This window comes from Theropithecus gelada, chromosome 3, assembly GCF_003255815.1.
Source record: "Theropithecus gelada isolate Dixy chromosome 3, Tgel_1.0, whole genome shotgun sequence".
Lineage (NCBI taxonomy): Eukaryota > Metazoa > Chordata > Mammalia > Primates > Cercopithecidae > Theropithecus > Theropithecus gelada.
In genome coordinates, this window is record NC_037670.1 from 82,507,450 (window position 1) to 82,521,021 (window position 13,572).

Genomic DNA, 13,572 nt, shown 5'->3' on the forward strand with positions numbered 1-13,572 from the left:
ATGGAGAAAAAGTAGGTTTTAGAGGAACACAGTATGACCACATTCTTGCCAGTAACAGCCTCCATCACAAAATCACATACAAAATGAAACTACTTTTTTCTATGTACTTAAAAGTATGTAAATGAGTTAAAACGGAAGTATACATATAAAAAAAATAACAGTTACATCTGGGAAGACAATGGGATCAGCAAAGGAAGACTGGAAGTGACTGTCATTTTATCTTAATTATCTGACTTTTATAGAGGTTGATTCCTATTTCTTTTGCAATTAAAAAAAGAGAACTTCCAGATAAAGAGGACTAGTTGAACATGTTCATACCAGAGGACTGAAAGTGACTTCCACTTTTATTGCATCATCTGAATTTTTTTTTTTTTTGAGACACAGTTTCACTCTTGTTGCCTAGGATGGAGTGTAATGGCGCGATCTCAGCTCACTGTAACCTCCGCCTCCCGGGTTCAAGCAATTTTCCTGCCTCAGCCTCCCGAGTCACTGGGATTACAGGCATGCACCACTATGCCCGGCTAATTTTTGTAGAGACAGGGTTTCACCATGTTAGTCCAGCTGGTCTCAAATTCCTGACCTCAGGTGATCCACCCGCGTCGGCCTCCCAAAGTTCTGGGATTACAGGCGTGAGCCACCACGCCCAGCTGCATCATCTAAATTTTTATAGGAGTGAATTCTTATTTCTTCTGCAATTAAAAAAAGAAAACCTCTAAGTAAAGATAACTAGTTGTACACATTCATTAGTTTCTGCTCAGTCCAAACATCCTACTAAAATGATAAAAATGTAATTTTTAAAGGGAATACGCCTAGAAAAAAATCAAGAAAATGAAATAAAAAGCAGTACCTTTAGACTCTGGAAAGAAAATTAATGAGTAATAATTTTCACTGCAGAACTAGGAAAGCAGAGAAGCAAACTGATTGACAGCAGGCACCAGAATTGGCAAGCACAAGATATCCCTGGAAGCAGGGGTGAAGGCAGGCCTCAAAAAGAAAGATTCATTGCCAGTCTCTGTAAGAAGCTGTGAGATCTCCCAGTTGTCCTCCCTGACTTCCAGCAGCTAAGCAACCCCAACCCTGGCACTACACTAGAAGTTTGTTATTTGGAGAGGGAAAAGTTTCTAGACTTGCAGACAACAGGAATAGCTGAAGGCAGAGGTCCTGTATTGATACTAAATATGGAGATTAAATGAAAGCATCATTTTGAGAATTAGGACTCTCAATCTTCTTCTCACTCTGCTCTTAGATCACTAGCATAAACGATTGCGTCTTCCAGGCAAGAAAAGCCATTTCTGGAAAATATGACCAGCCCAAGAAAAAAGACAGTAATACTCCCGAGAAAATGGCCCAGATAGAGGACACTACATGCACAGAGAGCTTCCAATTTGCTTTTTAGTGATCTCTCACTTTAACAGTATCAGGAGTTAGCCAAAGATCACCAAACATTTAAGGAAAATATCTAACAAAAGAATGAAGCTAAACAAACAGAAAAAGCAAGTGGAAAGAAACTGAGTAATCAGGAAACGGAACAAAGCATACACACACATATACAAACCTGCACATAAATATATACACAAACAGATGTACATGTAAATACATATCAGTAATATTCTTAGAAAAAGATACTGTACCCACAAAACAAAACTGGAATATATGAAAACACACTTTTTTAAAGACCTCAGAAATTTTAAAAACATTAAAAATTAAGTTAAAAATTAAAATTACAGAAACAAATAAAAATTGACAGAAGAGTTATAAGATCACATTTTTAAAAGTCCCTATCTGGGCATAGTGGCATGTACCTGTAGTCCCAACTACTCAAGAGGCTGAGGCAGGAGGATCACTTAAGCCCAGGAGTTCAAGGCTGTTGTGAGCTAGGATCACACGACTACATTCCAACCAAGGTGACAGAGTCTCGAGACCTTGTCTTTAAATAAATAAATAAATCCCCCAAAAGAAAAAAAGAACAAAAAGCAAGGACATAAAAAAAAGAAGAGAAAAAAGAAAAAGCAAAGGATTACTCTAGGTGTACAACATCTAAATCATGAAAGAAAAAAATGGCAAAAAAAAAAAAAAATCACAGAAAGCAGCCAACTCAAAGAGCCTACCAAATATGCTGCACAATGAATGAAAACAGTTCCCTCCCAAGGCATGTAATAATGAAATTTTCATACAAAGGATCAAAAACCATAATGACGTCTATGTGCTCGACAGCAACACTAGAAGCCAGCAGGCAACAAAGCAACACATTTAAAATTCTCAGGGAAAATAACTTCAACCTAGAATTCTATATCAAGTCAAAGTACTAATCAAAAATGAGGGCAGAAATAAAATATTTTCAGAAATGGAAGTCTCAAAACATTTTTACCTTACACATATTCTTTCTCAGTAGGAACTACAAGATTATATCAACTAAAAACAATGGAGAACGTCAAGAAAGAAGACACACAAATTCAAGGAACCAGGAAACTGAACATAAGAGAGAGGCAGGTAAATGCAATTTCCAAAATGATGATGAACAAAAAGCGATCTCAGGATAATCAGTTCAGAACACGGTAGGTCAGAGGGTCCCAGAAGAGACTTTAACAAGAAAATGACGTTCAGGAAATATTATATGAATAATCTGAGAGGAGATTTATACAAATGAGGGAGGGTTGTAAAACTAAACAATGTTTTTAACTAACAATTTTTTAAAAGACAAAAGAGAAAACAAAATTGTACAGGAAAAGAAAAGCAGCCAAGTATGAAAAGGACTCTGAATTATTAAAAGTTAATTAGATTCTGTACATTTCACAACTAAAATATAGAATAACTCACACTTAAAATACTACAAGTGGTTGATCTAACTTCTGAGTCTCATCTCCAGATAACAGCTAAAGAAATTATCTACTCTACCACCGACTTCTTATGACATAGACTCAAAAGTCTTATGAAGTAACTATCCTAACACATAAATTACTATATGAAAGTAACTGTATTAGTTCAATGTTTATAAAGACACTTAAAGTGGCCAATAATATTAAATATCCTTAATTCTTAATTTTATTTTGTTTTAAAGAAAGTAATGGCAATCCTCCAAAGAACTCTGTGTACGGTAAAGTGGTAGGAAGAGTGGACAAAAGGAGTTATTAAGGAACTGAGAATTCAAGGTGACCAGATACACCGTTTGTGAAGAAGTGCTATGATAGACAGGAAATCTGGAGAATTACAAATCAAGACTTCAGGACTCTCGGACTGAAGGGTGCTGAAGCACCAGCAAGCAGCGAATTGCTTTAGTAAATGCCATGTCATCCAGGTTGCCTGAGATGCAGTAAATCATGGAACTAAAAAAAAAATCTAAGTTTTTCAGCCTCTGCCCTGAAGCAGCAGCACGCACTTAATGAAAACACTGACCTACCTTATCAACCATCCTTCCAACCATCTTTGACCGCCCACAAAACACACTCACATTGATAACACTTTGTAACACCTTCAAATGGTTATAAAAGAGCTATAAGCACAGTATAATTTTACTTCTAAGGCTATTTTATAACTGCCTCCATTTATATGATCTACATTATACCTATTTGGTTCAAAAATTAATTTATCTATATTTACATTACACAAATAAAAACAAAGCATACCACTTCTTTCTAGAGCAATAGATTTTTATATATAATTTAAACACAGCAATAATTCTGATAATAATCTTATCTTAAAACAATAAAGTAGTTATCAAATACATTTTGGGAAACATTCAATATTTACAAAGTTTTTACCATGTGTTTAGCAGGGTAAATGTGCTGAAAAACTCAATTTAAATGTCCAGAGGAGAATTCTGTAAATACAAGGAAGATACATATTATAAAAATAATGACAACTGGATTGCTTCTGCAGTCTGAGCAGTTGGCAAGTGAAACGAATATGGTATCAGAGTAAAGCACACGGTCTTCTGAGGAGGGTAAGACTGGAAGTGGGGCATAAATCTTGGATGTTTTAACTTTTTCATTCATTGAAGAGGTTCGTTCAATAGTTAGAAGCATAAAGGCATGAAGTATGTGGACTACTTTAACCCTCACAATACTACAAAAGCAGGTTTTTGTTTTGTTTTGAGACAGAGTCTCGTTCCGTCACACAGGCTGGAGTGCAGTGGTGTAATCCTGGCTCACCGCAACCTCAGCCTCCTGGGTTTAAGCGATCCTCCTGCTTCAGCCTCTGGAGTAGCTGGGACTACAGGCACGCACCACCACACCTGGCTAATTTTTATATTTTTGGTAGAACCGGGGTTTCCCCATGTTGCCCAGGCTGGCCTTGAACTCCTGAGCTCAAGCAATCGCCCCCCTCGGCCTCCTAGAGTACTGGGGTTACAGGAGCAAGCCACTGCACCTGGCCTGATTCTAGAGATGAGAAAACAGAGGTACAGAGGAACTAAGAAATTTGCTTAAGGTCAGCCCAAGAAACATGACTTGAAGACTTAAACTCTTCCCCACAATAACAGAATACAGCCTGGACATAAAGTGCATCCCATCTCTGCTTTTGTAATTTATGGACACACACAGAACTCAAACTGAGTTAATCTGAGTCCTTTCTGCTGGAGGTAGAGAAAGATACTCCCTTCAGGCCTGAAAGATCGCATGTAGTTGAAAGTACAGAGTCTCAAGGCCCCAGCTTAAAGGCCCATACTGCCTGGGGGCAGTGGCTGACACCTATAATCCCAGACACACACAGACACAAAGACATAAACACACACGTGCGCGCACACACACTTTCTCTCTCTCTCTCGCCCCCTCCACCCCCCCCCCCCTCTAAATTTCAGCTCCAGGGGCCTTGGTTCCTGCATTAGTTCCTTCAATTCTCTAAGTTAACCTAGGATTCTTTTCAGTAATTTGAAACAATATACAGTTTTTCCACCTAATGTTATTTTGAGTTATGCTTCTATCCTTTACAACTGACAGACTTAAGATTCTCTGACCATGGTGCAATACTTTTTTTATTTTTTGAACAGGAGTCTGGCTCTGTCATCCAGGCTGGAGTACAGTGGCACGATCTCGGCTCACTGCAACCTCTGCCTCCTGGGTTCGAGCAATTCTCCTGCCTCAGCAGCCCCTAGTAAACTGAGATTACAGGCACCTGCCACCATGCCTGGCTGATTTTTGTATTTTTAGTAGAGATGGGCTTTCACCATGTTGGCCAGGCTTGACTCGAACTCCTGACCTCAGATGATCCACCCACCTCAGCCTCCCAAAGTGCTGGGATTTCAGGTGTAAGCCACCATGCCCAGTCACGGTTCAATATTTCTAAATTAACACTAGAAGTAACGAAAGGGTAGTAGTAAGGACAAACAAAATAAAGCCACACTTTAAAATAACTTCCAAGTAAAAGAAAATATCAAAATGCAGTTAACATGATTATTCCTCGATAGAACTGACTTTTCAAAGAAAAAGAAAATGTGTACTCAATGATAATGAAAATGGTAAGTATCCAAAGCTATGGGAAGTGACTATATGTAACAAGAAGTAAACACAGCCTTAAACACTTTTATCATTAAAAAATATTCAATAAAAAATAAAAGAACTAAGAAGCTAGGAGAAAGAACAAAATTAACTTTACAAAATGAGAAAGAACAGAATAGAGGTAACAGTAGGAAAAAATTAAAAACCAACAAAAATAGCAAAATTTATTGTCCAAACTGAGCACTGGCTCTCTGAAACATATTACACAAAAGAAATAACCCATTATGTATATCTGGCTTCTTTGTTCTTTTTTTTTCCTCAGTTCACATATAAATAGGTAAATTAAAGAACTATTACAGACTAACCACAATCAAGCAAAAATTAGGATATTGCACATGGTCAGAACTTATGAAACTGAAATGGCTGAATATACCTATAATTTTCTGACACACTAAATATTTTCATTGCTAAAAAAAAGAGCTCTAAAATGAAATAATGACTCTGATAGGTGATATTACTCAAAATATATCTACCAATCTGCACTTATAAATATCAAAAACCACACAAGTTTTTATGGGTTAAAAAATTTTACATAGTCCTAAAGATTATACCTTGCTAGAAGCTGTTTCCATTTCTAATGAGCAAATTGGCAATAAAGATCAAATGCCTTGAACAAAGCATATCTTTGTTTCTGGCAATCCCATGTCGCTGATAAATTTTTAAGAACTGGCCGGGCGCTCACGCCTGTAATCCTAGCACTTTGGGAGGCTGAGGTGGGCGAGTCACTTGAGGCCAAGCATTTGAGACTAGCATGGCCAACATGGCAAAACCCAGTCTCTACTAAAAATACAAAAATTAGTCAGGCATGGTGTGCACACCTGTAATCCCAACTACTTGGGAGGCTGGGGCCCAAGAATCACTTGAACCTGGGAGGCAGAGGTTGCAGTCAGCCAAGATTGTACTACTGTACTCTAGCCTGGGCAACAGAGCGAGACTCCATCCAAAGGAAAAAAAAAAAAAAAACAACTGTAAAAATTTGCTTACCAGGATGTTCACGGCAACAGTATTTTATTACAACTGTACCAAATTGCAAACAAACTAAATGCTCAACCATAAGGAACAACCAAATAAATCCTTGACTCTTCATTTTCTCTCATACCTCCACATCTAATCCAGGCAGCTCTATCTTCAAAACATGGATATCCAGAATCTGGCCACGGCTTAGCACCTCCAGCACTGCCACCCTACTCCAAGCCACTGTTATCTTTCATCTGGATTTCTGCCTCCTTGCTGACTCTTGCCACCTCACACAATAGCCAGAGTAATCCTTTAAAACCCAAGTCAGATTATGTCAATCCCCTGCACAAAAATACTCCAGTGTGTCTCCCCATCCCATTTTAAAACCAAAGCCAGAAACTACAGGTCAGTGGTTACGAGGCAGTTTATGATTCTGTCCCAACCTCACGCCACCCCACTATGTTCTCATCTTCTACAGCCCTCTGCACTCCAGCTGCAGTAAATCTACATATCAGGTACACTCATGCCTCAGGGCCTTTACAGTTGCTGTTCCCTGTGCCTGAAAATGTTTTTCCCCCAGAGATCCTCATGGCTTGCTCCTTCACTTTCTGCTTGAATTGTCACCTTGTCAGTGAGGTCATCCTTAAAACCCTATTTAAAATAGCAACTGCAGACAGGGCTCCATCCCAGAATCTCTATCAGCCTTTGCACTCCATTTTTTTCCATTACACTGAATGCCCTAACACGCTATGTATTTTACTTGTTTGTTTACTCTCTCTCCCAAATAGAATAATAAGGCCCCTAAAAGCAGGGATTTTTATCTTATTTCTTCACTGCTGTATCCCCAGAACAGTGTCCAGAAGAGCGGGTCCTCGTTAAATATTTGAGTGATTTTTGGAATACTGGGTAATAATTAAAAATGCTGTTATAAAAAATTTTAATGGGATGTTAGAAACTGGTGGAAATGGAAAGAGCACATTATCAAAGGATATGTAACCCATGGATCAAGAAGAAATCATACGGGAAATTAAAATACATTTTTCACTGAATGTTAACAAGAACACTTCAAAATCAGTGGGATTCAGGTAAAGCAATTCTTAGAGGAAAAATTGTAGCTTTAAAACTTTGTATTAGAACATCAGAAAGGTTAAAATCAAAACAATATAAAAATGAATATTCCTAATTTTGTGTCTAAAACAAATACATATATAAAAGACATTAACACTTTTTTCTGGTTATTTCTGGCGATAAGATTACAAGTGCTTTGTGATTTTTATACATGCTTTTCTGTCTGTTAATTTTTCTTTAGTGAACAGATATTATTTTTATAATTTAAAAAAAAAGGTTTTAAAAAACTTCCTTTCCCTGTGGTTGAATTCTAATTGCTGGCCTCTTCCTTTGCCTGTCTCTTAAAATACTTGCTTCTCTGGATTCCATCCTTGTCCTTCGTCGATTTATATTCATCCCTTAGTAATCTTAACCACTTTCTGGATTCATTTATAACCTGAATATTGATTTCTCAATTTTTTGTAATATCCTGAATTAGAGACTCATGTTTCCAACCACTTAAAGGATACTTCTATCCAGATGGAAATCCTACAGCCACTCAAATTTAACAGGCCTAAAAGGAACTCATTATCATTTCCTAAAACTTGTTCTTTTCATCTTTAATACTGGTTAAAGACATCAGTATGTACCCTGGTTCTCAATTCTATCAGTTCTACCGTAGAAATCTCAATCAAATCTAACTTTTCTTCTCCCTCACCAATGCCATGTTTTCAACATAGGCATCTTCTATCAGTTATATTCTAAAATTCGAATCCTAACTTACCCTCCTGCTATCACACTCTCCTTAAGAACTGAATCCTGATAAGGGTTGCTGCATATGGCCTGAAGTCTGCACCACTAGAGAAGGTTGCCATCCATGTAAACTACAATTGTTAATTGTGCCCAATGGCCTAATCATGATACTCCCCCTGCTTTCAAACTTCATGAGATAAAACAAACCTATAGCACTACAAAATCCTTCAACTGGCTCCACTTTCTATTTTTCTAGCTTCAGGTTCTCATCATTCCTCTATGCACCCTGCAGTCCAGACATATTTAACTTTTCAGTATGCCCTATCAAAACCCACGCTTCTGTGGATTTATCTTTATTCTATAGTGCCCTCTCTCCGTAAAACTTCTAAATCCTTCAAACTACAGTTCAAATGTACCCTCCTCTGGGAAGCATTTTTTGACTAGCCTAGACAAAGATACTTCACTAAGCATTTTGCTAACAGTTCTATTACAGAATTTGTTGCACCGTATAATAATCACATATACCCATCTCCCAAATTCAGTGGAGAGTTGAGCAGTGCATAAAGAAGCCCCATATTTGAACCCTCAGTAACTACAATGCGCAGCCCCTAAAAGGGGCTCGATTCATGTTTATTAATACTATACTTACCATATGCATTAGGACAACTTTTTAAAAGTAAACAGAAAATGAGTTTAACAAAAAAGTTACATGTTCAACTGTCAATCTAAGTCTATAATCCATGTGGCAGACAGAACTGATGTGACTATTCTTGATTCCTACACTTCCTGGTGTTTAAACCTTTGTATAATTCCCTCCCCTTGCACGTGAACTGGACCTATGGCTTGCTTCTAATCAATGAAATACAGCAAAGGCAATGGGTTGTATGTGATTACGTGTACATGATTATGTAAGAACATAGCACCAGTTCACCTTTGCTAGACTCTCTTCCTGTGCTGACCTTGAAGAAGCAAGCTGCTCTGAACCTCACAGACACAAAGAAATAAATTCAGCCAATAACCCAAGGAAGTCTGGGGGCAGACCTTTCCCCAGTTGAGTCTCTAGATAACAACCCAGCCCTGGCCAACACTTTGACTGCAGTCTTACAGAGGCCACAGCTAAGTTGTGCCCAGCCTCTTGACCCATAGAAATTGCGAGGTAGTAAATGTGTTGCTTAGAACCGCTAAATTTGTAGTCATTTGTTAATAAGCAGCTTAGAAAACGAATAAAATCAGAAAGAACCTAAGGCATTTCTGAACTCTTTTTTTACAAAAAAGGCCTAAGCTTTCTCCAATTTCTAAACAAGTAAATGTCATGTACATGCAAAATTAAAACACAGACTAACATTTCAAATAAACAATAGTTCTTAAGAATATTTACATAACGTAAAACTTAGGAAGTAATTTGTTACATAAAGCAGTTCCTACACTCTCTTTTAACACATTTGCCAATATACCCAATTTTACATAATACTTAGTAGATGTAATAAGTGTAACATTAGGGCAATTCTCCTTACAAGCCCAAACAATAATAAATAGTTTAAAAGTTGATATCTAATTAACGATATTTGGTAGTCAGAAGAACTTACTTACTAGTCATCAGGCAAAGCAATCAAATTGGAGGACAGCAACGGACTTGCTGGAGATGTGCCTGAGGGAGTAGGACACTATCTTACAACAACAGGGCTCTTACTCCCTCAGGCACTGCACCAGCCAGCAAAGCATCAAAATACCAGGTTCTCAGGTCATGCTGCTCTCAGATCAGGTGATGCCCTGTGCAACTCACCAATCCTCCCCACCTTGCAGTCAAGAATAGTTCCAAAAAATCCCCAAAGCAGAAACTTCCACGACACAGGCCACACTTACACACAGCAAAGCATATAATACGAAGGCATGAAATTACAAGTGAGAAACAATAACCACCAAAATTCTTGTTACTTCAGGAGTGGCAGGAGTTGTGGTTAGAAGGCTCATTTTTCTTAGAAAGAGGCAAACATTCCTCTTCTGCCACTCCCCGTAAAAGCCTTCAATGGCACAAAATAACATTCAAGAATAGGAAATAAATTACAATATCCCAAATTCAAACATTTTGGCACTTGATATTGGTAAGAAGTGATAACTGAGACCAATTCAATAATGGTTAATTGATGAAGATAACCTAACACCATAAAACTTCACATCTGCCTTAAAAATTAAGAGAAATCTTCCTAGAAATATAGGTCTTCTTCAACATATTCAGTTTTAAGAGGTAACCCCCACTCCTTCAATATAAGAAAACATGTTTCACAAGTAACAAGGCACCTGAATGACAATCAGACTACTGAAATACTCAAGAGCAAGCCACACCCAAGAAAGCTCAAGAAAATCAGAAGGCCAAAAGCAACCCCACACCACTGGTTGAGATTAAGTCATTTTACATTTTCACTTCCGGACTCAAGGACACATTTAGAAGTCCACACGATTTCTCTGGAAATAATCTCCATTTATTGGTATATTTCTATAGCCCAATTCATCTACCCCATCCTTGCCGCATCAATAAAGGCTATTTTACCACTCATGTTATGCTCTTATGCACAAAGCTACTTGACAGTGGAAAAAAAAGTAGACATAAATTAAAGGCAAACAAACCCTCTCTAAGATACTATCAAGATTTTTAAATATTAGGAAATACCCTTAAGACCCGTTTTAAAACAAAGGTGATGGACAATACTAGCAGTAGTCAAGAAAGTGTCTGTTCACTTTAACACTCCCCAGTCTGAAAAGAATAACAAAGACAAGATTTACTTCACCTAAAAACTCCCATATAAATATAATCATATTCTGATGTCCAACAACTCAATTCTAGGAAATTTCTACAAACTGAAATATCTGGATTAGGCATTTTTCTTCCAGTCTCTAGAGAGAATAAGAGTGTATATAGCCAAAATAGATGTCCAAAAGACAGCAAAACATAAAACCAACACAGAAAACTTCCTCGTTCAATGTGGCAATTCATTGTGCGGGAACTACTAACAATTCCACTTGCTAGAATCTTTAAGTGTTAAAAATAAAAGCGGGGGGACTGTTTTTCATTCTCTATAAATTACATGACAGCTCACAAGAGAATAATTTTGACTCTTATTGGTATCATATTTTCTTATTAGGAGATGTGAATAATCTAAACAACAATTAAAACAACAGTTTTACAAAAAACAATATGAACTTTCCATTAATACTGAAATAATCCTTTTATCAATTTTCAGATGGAGTTATTTGCATATAACCATTTATACAATTTGTAACTGAATAAATACAATAATGCTATAATAGATACTAAAAAAATTAAGTAAATGTGAAGTATAGTCAAGTCTAATTTTTTTAATTATGATTCTTCATCTAGCTCCCTAAATCTCAAGATGATGAGAAACATGCTTCTATTATTTTCCTAATAACCTGTCCACTAAAATATAGGTAAAAATCTCAGTAAAGCACGCCACTGAGATGGGTTTTTACATAAGTGTATTCCATCTGCCTGTCTCAACAAAAATTTCAGGATGTGGCACTTTCATCTGATCCTGTCATATAAGAATAGGTAGTTTCTCCAATCCCTTTCCAGCAATTCTCAACTGAGGTTCCTCATCTGAATCACCAAACACAGGAAATTATTTCAGTGACTGTTTTCTCAACTGTTCCAAGAATGATACATAACTAAAACCGTCCTAAATGCACTGGAGCTAAAAGTTAAAATGCATTGCACACTACAGCACAATTCTCTCCACAAAGCCGGTTGAGACACGCTGCTGTAAGTTCCTCAGAAACTGTCACTGTACTACTAGGTCCCAGTCACCCAACCCCAACAGCACTAAAAGAACTATAGTGAGTGCACAAACCTAGAACTTAGATAAGAAAAAAGATAAATGCTTTATCTCCAACTTTAAGCAACTAGGTATTTTGATTTACTCATTTACCAGGAAGCATGGAGCTCAACTGTTTGTCCCTTGCTCTGAACGGAATGCATTTACTTAACAAAATAAACCCACAGAAATATAATTTTTCTCAAAGGGAATTATCAGCTCTTAGAAAATGAATTTTTAAAAATCAGCAATATTAAATAAATATTAACTATTAACTTGACAAGGCTTTTCCTATTCACCCTTCTTTAGCAAACTTAAATATTCACCTTTTGATAACTGCTAAATGCAAATTTTCACTTTAAAAATATAAATATTAAAAACCAGTTTGCCCTTCAATCTCACACTAATCACCAATTCTCAGAAACTGCCTTTTATATTCTTCAATGTGGACTACAGCAACTTCAACTCGTAGGTTAGTTGTGATCAAATCACTTTAAGGACACCAGTAGAGTTCCTTTACTCAAAAGCAAATGACTTTTTAAAATGGCCTAATTTTAAGAGGGATGCATATTTTTAAGCAGCAAAAATTACTTTAAAACAAGGTAGCTAATTAAAAGTCAAGCATCATTCCATATTGAATGTGCAAAGCGTTACTAAAAGATGGGAAAAATTAAACATGACATTCTTATTTTTAATTTATGCTGGCGTGTATGCTGATAGTACAGAACATTAGAACAGATAAATTACTACGTATTCCACTTTACTAAGTCTCCACTCAAAGTTCCTACGTTTACAAATACATGAGTAAAAGAGGCACAAAAATGTAGGGGATGCTGTTTTCGCTGCTAATCTGTGCTCAGCTGCGAATTCTTCTAATATCGGATGCATAAAGCGATGAAATGGGAATGCTTATCTTCTATACTTCTATTTATTTTCACAAATCGGGGAGGGGAGGTGGTCTTGATTCATTTACTATTAGCGTTTTGCAATAAAGTAGATCAGCATAAAACACAACTGAAGAAGAATTCATTTTCCCAGGACAATGCACCCTTCCTCCTGTTTCTATAGTAAAGCCATCTTTTGCTATTAAAAATGCCCATTTTTCACAACTGACTTTTCCTTAACTCTAGTCAACACTGCTCTTCAAAAGAACCTAGCCAATGACTGTACCTTGTAGGCTGATTTGCAAAATTTTTACTTCCTTAGGAAATTTTTCCATTTTCTAAATGTTTTCCAAATTAAGCAGGACTCACATTAACTGTGACCTTAAGTAGCGGTTTAGTGAGGTTTAAAAACAAACTTTTCATTAACGCATTCATACAATTAAAGTGACATAGTAAGTGGGACTGACACAGATTTAAGGATTACAGCTTTATATTAAAAGTCGGTCCAAAGATGGTAACTCAGCGTTCATTCGAGACCCTTTGACTTTTGGCCTTTAAAAACTGTTCCCCACTGAGTCCCCAGATAGAACTACATTTAGCAACGGGTCT

The 13,572-nt window shown here is 36.9% G+C and overlaps 1 protein-coding gene across 1 annotated transcript in view; it reads right to left on the reverse strand.

The window, feature by feature from the left end:
- ZNRF2 (zinc and ring finger 2) overlaps positions 1-13,572 on the reverse strand; it is a 93,287-nt gene that overhangs the window by 77,873 nt on the left and 1,842 nt on the right. The window lies entirely within an intron of this gene.